The following is an 18,732-nucleotide window of genomic DNA, read 5'->3' on the forward strand; positions in this document are numbered from 1 at the left end:
GTTCTTCCACAGAATTTCCTGAGGGGAGGTGACCTGCCCAGTCTCCCAGAACATCAAAACTTCAGTTGAAAATGAGCTAATCTTTCAATCAACTCCACTGGGCTCTTTGGCGGGAGGCAGGGGAAGCTTGGACACTCACAGTCTGTTATGAGACTATGGGATTTTCTTCCTCGCTGTTATTATTTTGGCACCTCTCACAAGCAATAAATCCTTTAAAGCCTAACAAGTAATTGCAGAGAGATTGAAACTTAGGCTGCAATAGTTGCAAAGCTTTTAATGGGTCACGGGAGTAAACCATCATATTCACTGTTCTAAACGGAAAGGTCCTTCAATACTGCTGGGTTATTTCTTAACACCTGCTCTAGATCTGGCACTGTGTTAGACACTGCAAAGACTGCACACACATGTGTACACACACATGCACACCCAAAACAGCAATCCCTGTCTCAAGATATGTAACGTAGCAATGAAGAGGCAAAATGTTTGAAAGTAACCATCATCTTTTTAGTGAAACTTTCCTAGTATACATATATTGGCAAGAACAAATACATCGTTGAGACATTACAAAACTGTCAAATCCAAATATGAAGTTATTTAAATTTTTATGGATCCAGGTCCCATCAGAAAACAGAATTCTCCCCAGACTGTTCAGATGAAGAGATGCTAATAATGAAGGGAGCAAGGACAGAGGAGTGGAAAGACCTAGCACAGCGAACAAGGGCGGAGGCGGCACCCAGAGACCTGGCCCCGGCAAGGCCTGGCCACCCCAGTGGCCGCCAGGGCATGGGGTGGAGCGGGCGCTGCGTGGAAGCAGGGAGGAAGCCAGGAAACGTCACCTGCACCTCTCTCTACACACCTGTCCGCCTGGGGCCAGAAGACAATGGAAGTCAGCTGGAGCAGAGGCACAGGTAACGCTGTCCACAGCCAACAGACACCTGTCAGGGCACAGAGGAAGGGGGAGGGAAGACAAGCACAGAACATTAGCACAAATGCCAGTGAATTTTATTATTATTGTTATAATCATTAATAAGCAGGGCACATGAAGGGTTTACGATGTCAGAAACCAGTCTGTTTTCACCTGTACCAAATCATTTCATCCTCACAATGACCTAATGAGTTAGGACTATTATTATCCCCATTTACAGATGGAGAGACTGAGACAGCAGATGGTTCAGTTACTTGCCCAAGGTCACATTGCTATTCAGTGGTAGAGCACAGATTGGCAGCTAGGGGACCTGGCTCTAAAGTTCCTAGCTTTAGAACATTATGTCCCCAGGCTCCGGGGCCTCAAGTCCTCTCTCCATAACAGCACCCTGAAGCAGAGTTCCTGGATGGGAAATCCACCCAGTCAAATCCAGTCTGAGGTCTCGGGATTTCACCAAGTATCTCTTAGGAATGAACGCGAAGAGTAAGTGTTCTGGAGGCATACACTGCTCTACCATACGAGGAAATAAAATGCAACATCGTTTCTTTTGCCTTAAGTTCCCGCAGATGCAGGGACTCCAGGAGGGGGTGGTGGGAAAACCATCAGACAGCACTCCCTTGCAAAGGAGAAACCTGGCCCCGGGAAGGGGAAAGCTGTGATTTAAGGCCCAAAGAGAGAAGTTATTCTCACAAAGAGCAACCACCGCCATCGCCTCGTCTCTGGCTCAGACGGAATTGGGAGAAATGTTGACGTTCTTGAACCGGGAAAACGGTCCAGCTCCTCGGAGAAGCCTCTCCTTGGGGGCAGAAGAAAACCAATCAGCCCTGTGCGCTGAGGGAGGTGGGCAACCCGAGGTGAAAAGGAAGCAGGCAGAAAGAAGGACTTATTCCAACAAGTCTGCAATAGTCACCAGATTGTTGTTGCAACTCATCACGTCCTTCCTGAAAAATATGGCAGAAATGCTAAGCTTTCCCTAGCCCATCATAAATCACTCAGGAGCCGCCACCCCACCCCACCCCCACCCTGGCTAAATCTTCCGGTCCCTGCCGCTCCCTTTTTTTCCTCATGTTTTCCCTCTCTCATATTTCTAGTCTCAGTTAAAGAGAAGAAGAAGAAGAAGAAAGGAGGGGGGAGTGAAAGTAGACCTCTTTTGCCCCTGTTGTTGCCCTGGATACCAAAGAAAATAAGAGCAGTACTCTTCCACTCCTACTTTTGCTCAAAAATTTCTGCATAGAACATCATGGTTGACAAGAGTCCACCAGAAAGGGCAGATCATTTTGACTTTGCACTTCGAGTATGTGGTCCCTAAAAGAGATGACTGTTTTGAGAGGGGCCCTTGTCCAGAGTTTCTCTCCCCCTCTCCCATACTAGAGCATCACACTGCTTGAAGATTTATTTCTTAAAAACATGAGTTTCAATGGATACCTTTTGAAGCACGTTAGACACATTATCTATTTGCTCTTTATAACAAAGTGATAATCTACCCAATGGCTTATCTCTGTTCGTGTCACACCATTGTTTACCGGGGTTAGTAAGGTAGAACCTCTAATGATTTCAAAATTAATTGAGGCAAATTATAGCCTGGAAAGGATTAAAAAGAGTATATTTAGAGGAGAGGAACCTGATAGATACTACTTCAGCCAGGCCAAAAAGGTTAACATCAAGAATAAAGGTCCCTGTGTCAGGGCCTCCAGCAAGACGGAAGCTCGGAGAAGCAGTCTTCAGAGCCTCTGAGTGGTGGTCATTTCTAGGGGGAAGAAGAGGGAGCAATAACCGAGTTTGATCTCTAGGATGGTCAGCTGACCACCAGCCAGTCTGGAATGGTCACGTGAAGAGGCTCCCTCACTGGCGGCCCCCACCCCCAGGCAGGGAGCCTGCCATGGAAGATATGACAGTGTGTCTGCCCTGGTCGGTCAATAATCGTTATTGAGCCATGGGGGAATAAAAGGAGCTGACACCCCACAAGGTCTTTGGCTTAGAGCCCATCCCTCCAGGCTGCCTCATGGCCACATGCACGCTTCCATCTTTGTGTATGGAGCGGCAGCCCCCGAGGGACTTGCAGTAGCCAAGCCTCTCCCTGGTCCCGTCCTGCTGCCCCCATCATTTGCTGATAGCACCACAGGAGCCATGGAAGGCACTGGTCAAAACTCAGCCTATCAGGCAGCCTCTGGGTCTGGGGACTGGCTTGTCTGCCCCACCGTGTCTGCATTGGCACCTTCACTTGTGCTGGCTGCTGAGGTCCAGCTACAGGCCCAGAGGGCAGGGCACTGGGCTGTGACCCCTGTGCTCAGTGTTCAGCTACATGACCTTGGGCCACTCACTTCTCAGGGGGTTTCAGTTACCCCAACTGTGAACTAAAAGGCTCTCCATGCTGGATGTTAGTGAAGCTGGCCCCTGAGGTGATATTTTCAAGCATATGTGATCTGGGCTGGGAAGAAGAGCCAGCTTATTTCTCCTACTGAGACCAACAGATGGGAAAGTCTGTGGCACCATGCTAAAAGAGCTGTAGATATTGGGCCCAATGGGGAGGCAGGTGTGGGGCCTGCTTTCCCACCGTCAGTTTGGAACAAGAACCCAAAGCTGGTTTACAATCCACGGGCAAGGAACACGGTGGAACGACAGGCCTGAGGTGTGCCCCCTACGTCTTCCCATGGCCCTCCACATCTCGGTGGCATTCTGAGAACAGATATGCTGGTCCATGGAATCATCCAGAACCCCTCCACTCTGCCAGGAAGTTCTAGATCCAGGAAGTTCTAGATGCCAGCCTGGTACCAGCTCCCTCTGGAAACTTAGGCTTGAGGGAGCATTCCTCGGGGTTCCCTTGGAAGATTTGTTTATTCACTTTGTTATCTTATTTACTAAAGAGGCAGCACAGCACAGTGAGAAAACCCTGGGTATCTGGAGAGCCTGAAAGTCCTAGTCCGGAATGCACTGTTCCTCCCTGTGTGGCCCTAGGAAAGTCACTTGTCCTCATCTGTTTCCTTGTAAAATAGGAGACAGTGTCTGGCTTGCTTCACCCCTGGGGATGTGATGTTCCACAGAGGAAGAAGGTGTGAATGTGCCTTGAACATAAAGTTCTGTAAATGAGTGGTGTATTTTTTCTTATTCCAATAAATTGTCAGGATCACAGAAAAAAAATAAAATAAAGAATAAAGGTCCCTGGCCAGTTGGCTCAGCAGTAGAGTGTCGGCCTGGCATGTAGAAGTCCCGGTTTCAATTCCCATCCAGGGCACATAGGAGAAGTGCCCATCTGCTTCTCCACCCTTCCCCCCTCTCCTTTCTCTCTCTCTCTCTCTCTCTCTCTCTCTCTCTCTCTCTCTCTCTTTCCCTCCTGCAGCCAAGGCTCCATTGGAGCAAAGTTGGCCCGGGCACTGAGGATGGCTCCATGGCCTCCACCTCAGGTGCTAGAATGGCTTCGATTGCAACGGAGCAACACCCCAGATGGGCAGAGCATTGCCCCCTGGTGGGCATGCCGGGTGGATCCCAGTTGGGCACATGCGGGAGTCTGTCTCTCTGCCTCTCCGCTTCTAACTTTGGAAAAATACAAAAAAAAAAAAGAAAAAAGGACATGTTCATGGTACTCTTGATCCTATGAAAACAGCACTTGCTCTCTGCCTTTCCTCCTAAGGACTCATAAACGCAGTCAAATTCTATCAGTCAAAGCCCAAGCATGGACATTCTGAGCAGTCCTCTTCAGAACTGTCAGGGTCATCCAAAACAAGGAAAGTCTGGAAAAGTGTCATAACCAAGGTGAATTGAGGTGTGATAACCATAACGTGGTATTCCAGATGGGACCCTGGAACAGAAAAGGAATATTAGAGGAAACATAAGAAAATCAATGTAATTTTGATGTATTGTAGTTAATAACATATCAATGCTATCTCATTAATTGCAACAAATGCACCTAAGGCTCAGATGTCAACAACAGGAGACAGTGAGTATGGGGTGTATGGGGACTCTCTGTGCTACCTTCATGTTTCTGTAAACCCACAACTGTTCTGAAAAAAGGAAAGTGTATTTATAATAAGGAAATGAGACACTGCAGAGAAAGTGTATGGTATATGATTAGGGTGATGATGGTGAGGACAATGAGAGCCGTGTCCTTGGGGCAATCTGGCAGGAGCCACAAAGTGGATTGGTGCAGTATTTACAGAGGGTTCTCTTCGGCTCCACTTTCCACTACAGTAGTCAAGATTTCAGCTTTTTGGAAATCATAAACTTTTAGATATATAACTTGTGAAAATGGTTGTACTTATCACTAGCGAGATCTCAGAAATTATTCAATAGTTCCTTAATCATTCTGCAAGTCAGTTACTAACAACCTTCATGTCCTGGGTACTACCCTACGTGGTGCAAAGGTTCACAAAGGTGAACCAAGCTCCTGGCCCTCAAGGAGTGAATCTGTCAACAACAACAAAAGAAAATTAAAAGAAACCAGTGCTTATTGATGGCATATAGTACAACAACAACTTGACTATAATGCTTCATTTAAACCCCTAGAACCCTTTTAAGAACTCTCCCATTATTACCCAAGGGTGGGGCAGATACTCCATCACATCCAGTTCTTGTTCCTGTCTGGTGCTCACCACACAGGACAGCAACCTCCAGCAACCTGTCCACACCCCCGATTAGACTGTCGAGAACCCAAGGACAAAGACTTGTTCACTGTTGAGACTCCAGCATAATGAAGTTATTTCCTGCCTGTAATGGGTGACGTGAATGAATGAGATTTGGTCAAGACTCTTTTTGGTTGCAAGTGCTAGAAGCCTGAAGCAAGAAGGTCACGTGTCAGCTCAGGGACTGACCTGAAAAGGCTAAGGGGAGCTGCAGTGCTCTGGCTCTGTGTGGCCTTTCTTCCGCTTGAGCAGCCCTGGCCTCTCCCTTGCCCCCTCATGCTGTGAGGTGTGAGAGGAGGGACGCAGACAGGTGATGTCTTTAGGAGGGGGTACTGCTTAGCTCAGGCTCTTCTTGTGGGTTGGGGGAGCAGACACCCACCTCCCCACCTTGCTGTAGGGAGAGGATTCTGGTCTGCTTCCCACCTCACACTCAGCTTACCGGGTAGGATCTGGCTCTATAAATCCAACTCAGGAGAGAGTACTGAGAAGTCCATTATGCCCACACATTGAAGCTATGATCACTAATCCAGCTTTTATTAGCATTGCAGTTCATTTCTATCTCCATCTGTCGAACCCCTGTTGCTATTGCTCAATTGGTTCCAAACTTGAGGGTTAAAAAAAAAAAGAGCAACTGTTCAGTCGCTGCTGAAATCCTGATGGAAAATATAGGAGCAGGGGGTCTCGGGTGTATGTGGAGTCAGAAGCCCCGACCGAGCCAGGAGAAGTCCGACTCTCCGTGGCCCAGTTTTGCTCTCCTCAGCACTGGTTCCTCTCCGGGACAGGCTTTCCCCACTGGGACGGCCTCTGTAGCCCAGGCTTGTAACTCCTCAGGCTTAGTGGCCTGGGGAAGTGAGCTGCTGCTCCCCAGTGTCTCTGAGAACAATCCCCAGATTGGCCCTGGCCAGGCAGCTCAGAGCATTGTCCCAAAATATTTATACCAATGCCCGATCCCTGGTCAGGGCACATACGGGAAGTGATTGGCGAGTACACAGCTAAGTGGAACAGCAAATGAATGCCTCTCTCTCTGTCTCTTTCTCTCTCTTTCTCTCTCTCTCTATCTAAAATCAATCAATAAATTCTGAGATTTACTCTGCTTTTAATTATTTAGGTCCTGTGTCTATTCTTGGATCATTCACTGTGACCAGGGATTCAGAAAGCACTAATTAGCCAAGCCTGGCTCATACAAAACCCTGGGTGGGGTCTGCACCTTCTGAATGGCATGCACTTAGAATGGTGGAGGTATGGTACCATTATCAGAATAAGGGGGAGAGACCTAAGGAAAAAGGACAAAAATCTACCACAGCCCTCACTAACCCTTTCTATGGAAGAGAACACCGGGGCACACAGCCAGCACGGAGCAGACCGGGAATTGAAAACTGCATGTGGGCCTGACCTGTGGTGGTGCAGTGAATAAAGCATCGACCTGGAAATGCTGAAGTTGCCGGTTTGAAACCCTGGGCTTGCCTAGTCAAGGCACATATGGGAGTTGATGCTTCCTGCTCCTCCCCCTTCTCTCTCTCTCTCTCTCTCTCTCTCTCTCTCTCCTCTCTCTCTCTCTCTCTCTCTCCCTCTCTCTCTCCTTTCTAAAATGAATAAATAAATAAATAAAATTTTTAAAAAAAGAAAGAAAACTGCATGTGTTTGACCCTAAGTCTGTGCACTTTCCTTCCCATGAAGATGCCTCCCAAGCTCCCGCCAACAAGTCTTGTCACCCTCACAAGGGCTCTAGCACAGCAATCTGCAACCTCTTTCCTCTCCCGGCACCCGGAAACTAATTACTAAAGTCCTGTGGCACACCAAAAAAATATATTTTGTGTCTATCTGACCAAAAAATGGGTATAATTTTGACTCGTTCACAGCAGACGGCTATGGTTGTGTTGGCTGTTGTCATTTTTTTATCTGACCATGTAAGGGCAAAGAGGTCAGTGCCCTTGACTAAATGGGGGGGGTGGTCATTGCCTGTTGTAAAAGTTCTTGTGGCACACAGGTTGAAAATCGCTGATCTAGCTGAAGAAGTGGTAGAAAGTCTTAAGAAAATTGTAGGTCATGTTGGTGCGAGAAAACTTACTGAAGTTCTTAGCATTTAACCTGCTGCTACGTGCCCTGCAGTGGGGACCACTGCTGCTGAAGACCTACAGGTACAACTCAGTGCTTTTCTGGACCAGCTCTGCTCCGGCTGAACAGAAGTCTGAACCCGAGGCAAACTGGGTCACGTTTGGTCGGCTGCTTCACTTTGCTCCTGTCCTTTGCTTTTTCTCGCCGTCATTGTTATTGTTAATACTTGCCAGGACCTCTACGCAATGAGTTCAATGCAAGAAGTGTATGTACCATTTTTCTGAAACTCCACTGAATCCTGACTGCTTGGTAGCAGAAACCAGAAAGTCAATAATTCACATTCAGGTCAGTTAGGTTGGTACTTCCTCAGTCAAACCTGAGTGAATGCAGTGGACAGTCCTATCTCCCCCCTTTTAAGTTCCAGCTGGCTCAGCGTCGTGGCATCAGGGAAAGGCCACGTGGGCCTCTGTGGGTGTCACCTCATTCTCGCTGACTCGGGGAACACCAACCTTTGCGGCGGCCCCTGCTGAAGACACCCACCTGCCTGTCTGTGCTGCTCTCCCCCAGTGGTCCCTGTTGCAAGCGCAAGGGCCTTCCATGACAGCCCGAGTTCAGGGCCACAGCTGCACGCTCTTGGCTACACAGAAAAGTACTGGGCTACCCGTCACTCCAGATCAGAGCACAAGGAGTTGCACTGCAAGACCCTTCCCCTAGAAATCCTAGCAACCCCTAGCAACCCCGGGCTGTCCCTGCTACTCTCCGGCTCTGTGGAGAAGGACTGCAGCATCCCTGGGTGCCGGGCAGGGAGTGAAGCCATGCCCCCTCTCCTCTTATGCATGGGGGCCTGGGGGCCGGGACTGTGCTGAGGCGGGTGTAGGAAGAGCACAGGGACCCTTCCCGGAGACCACCACCAGGGTCTGATGCCATTCCTGTGCACTTCTTTCTCCACAGCCCGAGGAATCTGGATGGAGTCCAGGAAAGGCAAAGCACTCGTGTGCATTGTCTTCAGTTCCTGCCAATCTTCCAGTCCTTTCTTTCGACTGCTGTCTCTACCAGGAGTTTTAAACTCAAAAGCAGGGGTCAACTGGCTTGTTTTCAATTGTTCTGCCAGGTCTTTCTACTCTCAAATAGTGAGCTCACATGGCCTAAAATAGAGATAAAGTCCGTTAAAAGGAGAAGAATAATTACTGAAAATGAAAACACAGTTGTTAATGTCAAAATCTCCCACATGACGTAATTTGAACCAAGCTGAATTTCTGTATTTAAGGTACTAAGACCTGGACCACAAAAGTATAGAGTGCAGATGGGAAAATATAGCTTTCTCCAGTTGAGTACACAATGGATACTTGCTTTCAGCACGACCTGACAAACTTCTTTACAGCCTTTGCACATAACCTGTGGACTAGCCTAAGAAATGGCCAGAGCAACCAACTGAAAAGACCTGGGTAGTTTTCTCTGGCTAAGCACTTAAGTATACGTAACCAAAGCAAGAGCAGAGGACAAACCTCATTCTTAGCAATTGGAGGCTATTCTAATGGCATCGTAACTTTATCATCGACTGCATAACTGCAAACCACTGCAAGGACCCAGAGGACACTACCGTGTGGACAAAGGTCTCCCATTTCCCCGGCCACCATGAAATCACCCTCAGACTCCACCTTGAAGAAAGCGTGCACCGGCCACAGAAATCTGAAGGGACATGAGTTTAACCTAAAAGCTACTGGGACATCAAAAAGAGATGAAACAGGGAAAGAGTTAAAGATTATAAAGTGCAAAACAAAACATTTATATTTTCTTAACTACCCTGTGAGACTTTCAGTGATAGAAAAAAAAAATTCTCTATTTCCCTTGCACCACTGCTTTGCTAGCCGACCCTCCAAAATCAGTCTTTCCAACAGGAACAGATAGCAAAACGAGGCAAGGCGGCAAGTCACAATGCTCCGAATCAACTGTCACCAAATGATTACTCTGTTTACTACTCTGCTGAGCTGTGAATATTGCTGTGATTAAAGATAAAAGGAAAACAAATGGAAGGGCAAAAAGGAGGGAGGAAGGGAGGGAGGGAGGGGGGGAGGGAGGGAGGGAGGGAGGGAGGGAGGGAGGGAGGGAGGGAGGGAGGGAGGGAGGATAGATAGAGATGAAGGAAGGAGAGAAGGTGGGAAAGGGGGGAGGAAGGAATAGAAGAAAAGAAAGAAAAAGAAAGGGGAAAGAGAGCAACAAAAATGGCTTGTATTGTACCAAGTAACCCCATGGTAAAATCCTCTCCTCAGCAAGTTGTGAGTGGAACAGAAGCTGATGATAGGGCCAGAGTGTCAAAAACCTGTCTTTAGTATATCCCCAGTGAATTCAGAGCAACAACTACACAAAAATTAAAGTTTCCTTTGCTCTACCCTATCTTCCTGGTTTGAGTTCCTTCTCCAGAAGAACATGAAAACTCTCCATACAGCAAATGACATATCACCTATTCATGAAATTATATAAAATGCAGCTTTTAAAAATGAATCAATAAAATAAAGAAAAAAGAAGTAAGAAAAAAGGAGTATAGAGGAGCCTAGAGTCCCTGAACATCTACACACTGATTTTTCTTCATGTCTCCATATCTTCATGCACTTATAGGTAAGTCAAATACCCAGATCCGTTTAGCAACTGAAGCCCTGTGCTGTTGCTTAGAGCTGGCACAGGCCTGCTCCTCTCAGCAGGGCTGTAACCCGTTCAGACCTTTCTGCAATGAGCCTTCTTTCCTCTCGGGCCCCTCGGAGAGGGCGTAATGGCAACTGCAGCCACCATAACTGTTCCACAAATGCCTTCAAGGAGATTTGAGAAGACCCCAAAGCCCACAAAGCTTACTGACTTCTATAAAAAATGCACAAAGGAGTTTTATTTTCAATTCCAAATTCTTAATTTTTTTTTATTATTTTCCCTAGCACAGAGCAGGCTTTGTGCCTGTGGATCTCCCTACATGTTTATGTCTCAAAGGACACAGAGGTGTGAAAAATGTGACTCACGCTCTTGACAAATTCATATTACAAGACATGGCCTTGAAAATGAAAAGCAAATGAAATCCCTCTTCCCTCTAAATTTTCTTTCATGTCAAAGGTTAGTCTTGCTTACTCAACAACTTAGACCTCAGCACTTGAAAAATAATGAGTCTATCCGAGCAGTATCAACAGCTGAGATTTTAGAAACATGAACAGAAAGTCTGTAGAAAAATAACTCAGGGTTAGCAGTGAGAGGAGAGTTCACAGTTTTACTAGTCCAGAAATAAATTACTGCAAACTGAGTAACTGATACAACATGCTTATTTGCTAACTCCCCCGTCACCCACTGGGAAAGTTTAAGAATGAGGACGTTTGACATGAACTGCCTGACTCACTCTTAGAACACACTAAAATCTTGAGTATTCATCCTATAAAAGCAAACTGTCAAGATATAACAATCAGAAAAAAAGTTTCATCTCTTTTCTAAAAAAAGTATAATAATTAGACCTATATTTTAAGCCAGCAACAAATCTCAGCCACAGATTACCCACGGAACATAAATTTTTGCAATAAATTTATCACTTGTTCTCTCTCCCCCACCATTTACAGGTTAATGAGAGCAATCCTCTGACAGGCCACCAAAGAATTCAGCTTTCAATGCCAGATACCTTGCATATCAAACATACCTCCTTCTGTTCTAGGAAAGACTTGGGACTTCGCTTTGTGTTTAGCTTGCACGTGAAAACATGATCAAGTCGTCAGAGAAAACAGGAGGGTCACAAAATTTACCTACCTAAATGCCCTTACCAAAGTTGTCTGCTACCATGGAATGTCTCAGCTAGAAATTCTTGGTCTGTATTGAGGTAAAAATAGCAGCTACCATGTAGTGAGTGCTCACTACCTGCCAGGCACTGTTTAAAGCATTGACAGAAATTAAGTCCAATAATATTCATAACATATTTTTCCTCCCTTGGAAGAAAAACTAAAACCAATTGGAGTATGAGAAAATGAGAACCGTCTGATTTGTTTGGATGGCTGGATCATAAATTGATCTTTTTCTTTCATTTTGATTGCCATTAGTGTTGTTATTTTATTCACATAGTAACTAAAAAAATAAAGTTTTTTTCAAACCTTTTCCAAATACTACAGTGTGTCCATAAAGTCATGGTGCACTTTTGACCAGTCACAGGAAAGCAACAAAAGATGATAGAAATGTGAAATCTCACCAAATAAAAGGAAAACCCTCCCAGTTTCTGTAGGATGATGTGGCAGCATTTGCACATGTGCAGATGTATATACCGTGTATACAGTGGAGCAGCTCACGGCCATGCCAGTTGAGATGTGGACAGTACAGAGGAAAGTTCAGTGTGTTCTGTGGCTCGCTAAATTCGAATCCGTGACCAAAGTGCAACGTGAGTATCAGCGCATTTATAACGAAGCGCCACCACATAGGAATAACATTACTTGGTGGGATAAGCAGTTGAAGGAAACCGGCAGTTTGGTGGAGAAACCCCGTTCTGGTAGGCCATCAGTGGAGAAACCCCATTCTGATAGGCCATCAGTCAGTGATGAGTCTGTAGAGGCTATACGGGATAGCTACCTAGGGAGCCCTAAAAAATCTGTGTGTGAGCCCACATCGAACTGCACTGAATAGGCATGAAACTGGGAGAGTTTTCCTTTTATTTGGTGCAGATTTCACATTTCTATTGTCTTTTGTTGCTTTCCTGTGACCGGTCAAAAGTGCACCATGACTTTATGGACACACTGTATTTCCCACCCAGAAAACAGGGATAATAATAGTGCCTTCCTCCTAGAGCTGCTGCATTAGTTTTATACACTGCAAAAATCTTCCCAGAGCAACTCATATTCATACGAGGCACAACTGCTCACTGGATCTAATCGACCCGCACTGGCCGTGCACCCTTCTTTTTCATCTCACTACTTCCCCTGTCAACTCTCCATCCTAGTCAGGCCAGTTTACACCTAAATCATCCCCAGCTGCCTATCTTAGCTCCCCTCCCCTCCCCTCCCCTCCCCCTTACAAATATTCTCCTCACTCCTCTCTGCCAACCACGCCTCCCCAGCCTTCCTCTTCCAGGTTGCATTTCTCTGCCTCCTTGTATGCCCTCCCCCTCCCACATAGATCTGACACCTCAGAGTACCTATGATGCGCTTAGCACTATTTGTCAGTTATTTCATCCTTTCAACAACTCTAAAGAGAGTCAATAGTACCCCTACTTGATGCATGAGGATCAGAGGGGTTGTGGTTTACCTGGGGCGGCTGAGCCAGCACTCACACCCAGTTGTGCTGATCCATCCTGCATGGAAGAGCCTGCACCACAAAAACGGGCTCCTGAACTGCTATCTTCCTGTAATGTTCTCTAAGAGCTTAACGTATCTGAAATCTATGTGATCTCCTAAGTTCCTGGGGCCAGGTTTCATGCAAGGTACACCATAGTGGTTAGTCACTACTGTCACTTAAACTGGCACCAGAGGAAGGCCTCAAAGGAGTATAAAGTTCCCATAAAAGGGTTGGTTACTCTTTGAATGTTAAATCATTCCAAATTTTCCTAAAAGGATTGTGAAGGACCAGATGCTGTAGCGGGCCTGGCGGAAGCCTCAGGAAAGCCCCGCCTTAGAGAAACACTCAGTGGGTGTTTGATGATGATGGTGGGAGACTGTTTAGGGACTGGGCTTCGGACAGAATGGAGCAGAAGTGTCAGGGGAAGATCAGAGTTGCCCTGCGAAAGGTTCAGCATCCAAACATTTAACCTTCAAAGAGTTTGTGTTCTCAGACCAAGGGGGAAAGATAAATAGGGTGTTTTCCTCTTTCACTTTCATGTTCCAAAGCATTTCCTTTTCTTCTGACCCCAGAGGTCCATGTCAGCTGAAGCAAGTTTTAGAAGACAACTAAATTGGGTTGTTTTACTACCACTAAGTAAGTTCTGACATAATTGTTTATCCTCTGTCCAGAGGCTGGGATCCAAATGGAAAGGATGTGGAGCGGGACCGGACATGTCTCAGCAAGCACTCGCCATGCTTCCTCCCCAACACCAGGGAGTGTCCCCATTCCCGGAGCTGCAGGCTCCTGTCCCTCCCACCGGGGCACTTCAGACCCTCAAGCCCTGCGTGTGGCCAAGGCCACAAAGCGATCAGGCAGAAGCTCACGTTTCCACATGGCTGATGGCTGATGGCCACGCCTCTACAAGAAGGCCCTACCCACCATCTTTGCAAGCAGACTCCTTGGGAATCTTTAAATGGCACTCATTTCCATCACCGTGGCTCTTACTGCTTCTTAATGATTAGTCCTTTGGAAACAATGAACAGACCGCAGTTAAATCTCCTAGCGCCTCACTACCATCCTGCTCAGCAGCCTGTACGGCCCCTTTGAGACTTGTATTCAGGGCATGTGGCAGTTGGAGCACAGCCAACACCATCCTTCCACATAGTTTTCAGGGGTCGGGGACAACACTCCAGCTGCCAGTTCCGTGCCCAGTGACAGGGTGAAGGATCTTTCCCACAGAAAGGCAAGGTTAATCAACAGCCTGAATCACTGGCTTCTTATTCTTTCTACCCTCCTTCCAGCTCCTAGGCCAAGAAACCTCCCTCAGCCTCGTCACACTGTCTGTCACCAACACAATGAAGAGCCCCCCACCATGCCCACCCTCAGCACCCTGATTAGCAGAGAATACTAATGTAACAAGACTTGGGCAGTCACAGAAAGGGGCATGGCATCTTACCGAAAATATCTATTCACTAAACCACTCATTCTCTCAAGAACTGGTTTGAACACTTCTCGAATAATTAATAAAGCATTATTGCATCTCAAGCCCCCAGGCACACTTATACACAGCTACGTGCCAGCCAAGAATGTATTTTCTTTAGGGTTTTCTTTAAGGAATTACTATACTACCGTATGAAATATCCTCCAAATTTAAATACATATGTATATTTTTTATATTATACAGTGTTGTACATAAATATATAACCACATATACTTAAAAATATATATTTATATACAGCTATGTATTTATATTTTAAATTTTATATATTATCTATATATTTATGTCTGACTAAATATGTAACTTATATAACATATACATACATAAAATGCATATTTAGGTAGATATTTCACATAAATTAATACAATACATAGTAACAAATTTTCAAATAACATTTATATAAAATTTATTTTATATATAAGGTATACCGGAAAGTTCTGTCCATTTTTGGAATAAAACAAAATACAAATTCTTCTGACTTAATTCATGTGCACCCATCTTGAATATTTCCACACCAATCTTATCTTCTGAATATGGTCCGAAATGGTTTGCTGAGCTGAATTAAGCCTTTCTGTGATCTCCGGTGTTAGAAAAGGATCTTGCTCCAACATGGTCTTAACATCATCATCCATCAAAGATGGTCGCCCAGAACGTGGCTTATCAGAAAGGTTGAAATCACCTGTTTCAAATTTTTCGAACCATCTTCTGCATGTCCTATCAGAAACTGTACCTTCACCAAACACTTTCAATAAATTTCTACATGCTTCTGTAGCATTTCTTCCTTGTTGAAATTCTTAAAAATACAGTGGCATAAATGAACTTTATCAGTAGCCATGGCTACACTATCGCTTCACACATAAGACTAGTGTGAATCAACTTTGCTTTAGTTAATTTGCTACGTCAGTATGTATACATTAAGTAATAAAAATAGAGAGGCACATATGCACCAAATAAACGTGCTTACGTGTCGAAACTTGTTGTGATAGAAATGGACAGAACTTTCCAGTAGACCTTATATAAATGTTTTCTAAAAAAATTATATATATATATTTCCTCACCTTGAACAAAACTTTATAAGAGTATTTTGACTGCACAATGAAATTTCTTCCACTCCTCACTTTATTTTGTGGGTTTGTTATGGTGTGAATGGGCCAGGGTGACAAGTCAGAATCACCACATCCAGTGACATCTAGCTCTGCATCAGGTCAATAAAAACATCAACATTCTGCAACATTGATATGTCCTCATTGTTTGAAAAGAGCTTTCTCATTTTTAAAAGGAGGATAAAGGGATTATAAATAAAAGCTCCACGCCTAAATATTGACTAAAATAACTATTTTTACGTGAACTTGATAGGTTGATAAAACCCATCCAAAGTAAAAACAAACACTGGGAAGAAAAATATTTAAACAAAGCTAAGACATTGAAAGTATTTGTTCCCAGATGCACACATTAATTATGATGAAAGAATATCATTTCAGTCCTTGGAAAAGCATGTTCATCAGTTTCTAAATGTTTATGTGCATACCTAACGCAGTTTGTGAGCATTGAGGATGATAGGAAGTTCTCGTTCACTCACTTTTCATGTTTACTGCACACTGAACTAATAAGGGGCTCTGAGGCAGAATTCTCTCAGAACCATCCAGGAGTCCCATGAGAGGCGGTGGCTGTGGTGGAGACAGTGTGACTGTGGCTGCTGCTCTCCCTGCCTTCCACAGATGAGGCTCCTTCACACCAGGTCACTGCTGTCCTCCCACATTCTCTTCATTCAAAGAAAAACAAATAAATACACATTTTAGTATTTGGCAGTGTGTCTGACTTTTTAAAAGCCATTCCATCAAACACAGAAAGTAAATAACTGTATGGTTTATGTGCACAGCTCGCATTGTTTATGGCAATAATGCAGGAAGAAAGGCAGAGGAAATCTCTGCTTCTGGCATTTCAAAGCAGCTTCTGACATAACAAGTGATTGCATTTTAAGCATAAAAACTGCGTCAGTAAATTCTACTTCCCCCAGGAATTGCCAAGATTGCATTTTGCAAACACTAAGAAAGAAGAAAAAATAATACTTCTGCCAAGTACAAAGATGGTATCTATCAGTAAAAGAGTTAGGAAAATGATAGCACTCAGTAACGATCCCCATTTCACTGTAAACACGTTATAAAATGTCTTAGCAGCCTCAATGGATGCATTTCGCACCATTGAAAGCAATTTATGCATTTCTACCTTGAAAGCAATTTATAAATTTCACTGAAAGAGCTTACTGTCAATGTCACAGCACCTTCCCTAAACATTTGTTAACTACAAAATTGTTTCATGACATACCCACTCATATCATCAGATACAAACATTCCCAGAGCACACCTTAGAAATCAATTATGACAAATGTAATTTCTTATTATCCAACGGTATGGATAACAGAAGTACCTACATACGCTAGAGAGGGGAAGAGAGGTGTGCATAGCGCAGAGAGACTAGACTCGGTCGCCCTGACTCCTGCAGTCCCCACCTCCCCTCTAGTCTTCCTCTGTTTCTCCAGCTTTTCAATAACTCCTTTCTATTGTCCTAGTTTTAGTTCCCTAAGAAAAGCTCATGACTCTTTGAATCAACCTTACTCAGATTTTTACTTACAGATTTTAAAAACCCAAATATAAACAACCAAAACTACATTGCACCTGTGTAAATAATAATGTAATTAAATATATTATTAAAATGACAATAAAACACAGGGTGGGTCAAAAGTAGCCTTACCGTTGTTCATCTTGAACACAATACAATAATTAATACATAATAATACAAGAGTAAACTGTGTCATGACCTCACAACTGTAACCCTACTTCTGCCTCCCCCAGATATGAATTAAAACAAGATGTTCCCCTTCCCAGGACCCCCCCCCCCAGTTTTAGCTAAAGGAACGTGAGAGACTAGTGCATGTACAGAGAACTCTAAAAGGCTGGCTCTAGGGAAGAAAACTAGAGTAGGGTGTTTGACAGTATATTCTTTTGTAAAAGTGTTTAAAATGTTCATCTTATATATGTATTACTTCCTAAAACATTTTAAAATATATATATTAAATTAAAAACTTAAAACAATAAAGGTGTTTAAAATCTTCATAGAAAACATAGTACTGTGGTGGTCTGCCATCTACCTCATATATGAGAATTTCATATTTAGTTAAAAGACTAGATATAAAAATTATTTGTTGAAATCTTATAATTGGCAAGTAATAATAGGCTCTCTGGTAGAAAAAAAACAAACAAACAATAGCTATCCAAAACAAAAATAAAGCTGATCTGGTGGGTTATATACTTGGTTTAAACATCTGACTATTTTTCAGCGCCAGTAAATCCTCAGTAATATTTGGATTCAAATAAATATCTAATAAATTAAAATTATTGAATTCAAAGTCAGTAGGTGATTAAAAAAAGGCATTTTGAAATATAATAGCCTTCAAAAAAGGGACATTAAACTTTCTGGTCATTAACACCATAACACAGTCAGAAAATCCTCAGGGAAAGAGAAAATGATTTAGATAGATTTAAAACAAAACTTTAGGGGAAAATATGGTTACATAAGTAGTACTGAAGAATAATCCAAGAGAAGAAAAACCTTATATATTCTGACATTCATCACAGTTTTATTTTAAAATTGGGAAGAAATGGAAATAACATAAATGTACATTAATAGAAGAATTGTTTAAAGTTACAAAATATCCCCTCAATCAACATTATGAATTTTCGTCATAAAAGCTATGGAACACAAAAATTATTTTCTAATAAAGCCATAATGTAAAAGTGCATAATTTCATCATCAAAAATATTTTTCTGTGCCATGTTTGTAGTGACTGACTGCAGCAGGTCCAACAGCAATGGAGAGAAAAATGCTGACAGCCAAGATTTGATGTCCACACACACACACGCCCCTCGGCCATGGCTCAGGGGTCCTTTCTTGTCTTTGGGGCTCAGCATGGGAATGGACTCATGTACCTGCTGCATGACGAGCATTATCAAAATAATGTCCCTCCCTCAACTTTTAGGAAATTCCCCCGAAATCACCCATACCTTCCAGGACTAGAACTCTTCTGCCTGTTTCAACTCAAGGCTGGCTTGTATCCCTCTCCTTTCGGAAACCTCATTCCAAGCTTCCTCCTCCTCACTGGACCTGAAACAGAAGATTTTTGACATCCTTTCTGCCAGCTGACAAAGGATCATCGTGGGGAGAAAACAGAGAAGTTAGGAAGGGGAACGAGTTGAGGGAAATATAATTCATTTGTTCATCCAGCTAACAAAAATGCACTTTGTGCCCAGTGTGAACCAAATATGGAGAACACAGCAATAAACAAAATAAACACAGTTGTCATTGTCACCTGGGGCAAT

The 18,732-nt window shown here is 44.0% G+C and overlaps 1 long non-coding RNA gene across 1 annotated transcript; it reads right to left on the reverse strand.

Moving 5' to 3' along the window:
• Positions 1-851: 851 nt before the first annotated feature.
• LOC136389129 (uncharacterized) lies at positions 852-18,520 on the reverse strand. The gene is made up of 3 exons (XR_010748276.1): positions 18,418-18,520; positions 15,936-16,118; positions 852-935 (listed from the first exon to the last, which is right to left on the reverse strand). It is a non-coding gene; the product is annotated as an uncharacterized lncRNA (long non-coding RNA).
• Between the last annotated feature and the right edge of the window lie 212 nt (positions 18,521-18,732).

This window comes from Saccopteryx leptura, chromosome 1 (genome assembly GCF_036850995.1).
Source record: "Saccopteryx leptura isolate mSacLep1 chromosome 1, mSacLep1_pri_phased_curated, whole genome shotgun sequence".
Taxonomy (NCBI): Eukaryota; Metazoa; Chordata; class Mammalia; order Chiroptera; family Emballonuridae; genus Saccopteryx; species Saccopteryx leptura.